Source organism: Echinops telfairi, unplaced genomic scaffold (assembly GCF_000313985.2).
Source record: "Echinops telfairi isolate 266 unplaced genomic scaffold, ASM31398v2 ScPeMD7_7425;HRSCAF=8463, whole genome shotgun sequence".
NCBI classification, from domain to species: domain Eukaryota; kingdom Metazoa; phylum Chordata; class Mammalia; order Afrosoricida; family Tenrecidae; genus Echinops; species Echinops telfairi.
The window spans coordinates 1,889,888-1,891,247 of NW_022111325.1; positions in this window are offsets into that span (position 1 = coordinate 1,889,888).

Genomic DNA, 1,360 nt, shown 5'->3' on the forward strand with positions numbered 1-1,360 from the left:
CTGTGCTGCGGGCTCACTAGGCTCACTGGCCTTTGCGCTTGCCTGGGGAATGGCCCAGCTAGGAGAGGAGGAAGCCTGCCCCGCTCAGAGACCTTGGCAAGACCCACACCTTCACATGTGACATCCCCACCCCACCTTTCTCCATCTCCCTTCCATTCTTAGAAGATGGGAGGGGACACAGGTGCGCAGTCCCTTGGACCTGAGCAGAAAAGGCTCCCTGGGGTGCAGCGCCCTACCCAGTCACCTCTGGGCAACCAGCTCAGCCAGGCGGTGCCCGCAGGAATGCGGGGAATGGAGCCCTCCGGCAGACTTTGGGCCCCCTTCTAGCCTATCTCTGCCCCAGGCCTTCTCCCCCACCACCACCCCACCCCACCCCAGAACTCCCTTGACCCCATGCCCTCCATGCCAGCCTTGTACTGCTGACCTCCAGCCACCTCTCCCAAGACTGTGTACGTTTTCAAGAACGCCCTTGGAACCCCGTCCAGCCAAGCCCCCTGCCACCTCCTGGGCCATTCTCACCTCCTGATAGGGGTTCCCTTTGGCACTGCCGGGGGGCATGTAACGCCCATGGGTGTGGTAGGTGGGGTACTCGCTCATAGGGTGGTAGGCATCACGGGCCGGAAAGATGTCAAGCTCCCCATAACTCCTGCGACGGCACTGGCACACGGCCTGTGAGACCAGAGGTTAGGGGGCTCGTGGGGCACCTTCGAGAGGACTAGGCAGTCAGGGCCAGAGATGGCACTTACCAGGGTGATGACATAGATGATGGCCAGTGCGACCAGGACACAGACCAGCACCAGCAGGGCGATGCCCCAGCCTGGCACCCCAGACCCGGCCTGGGCAGAGGGAGCAAAGGACACCTTTTGCACTGGAAGGAGAAACTGAGGTCAGGCGATTTCCTAAGACCTGAGGACCCCCCCTCCCCCTCCCAGACCCAGAAGAGGAGAGCAGGGACCCAGATGCTGGCGGGTCTCACCATTGATGTTGGAGATGGACAAGGTGTCATTGTGTCCACTTGCCTGCTGAACAAATTGCTTCTCCACGCTGTCGGCGTCAGTGGTGCCTTCTCGAAAGGCGAGAGCGGCCTCTACCACCACAGATCCCGGACTGGGCACAGGGGGATGGGCAACTTCATCTCAGCATGCTCCCCCCACGCTCCCCCAGCTACAAAAGTCCCAGCACCTCCTCAAAGAGGTGTGTCAATTCGCCTACCCTCTCCCACACCCCCGCTCCCCAGTGCTGTACCTGAACTGGATTTGAGAGATGCCCAGGAATCCTTCCTGTGTATAGATCTGTGAAAACTAGAAAGAGGGCCAAGGGCTCAGGGCTGATGCTAGGGGATTGAGAATGAGGTGCTGTG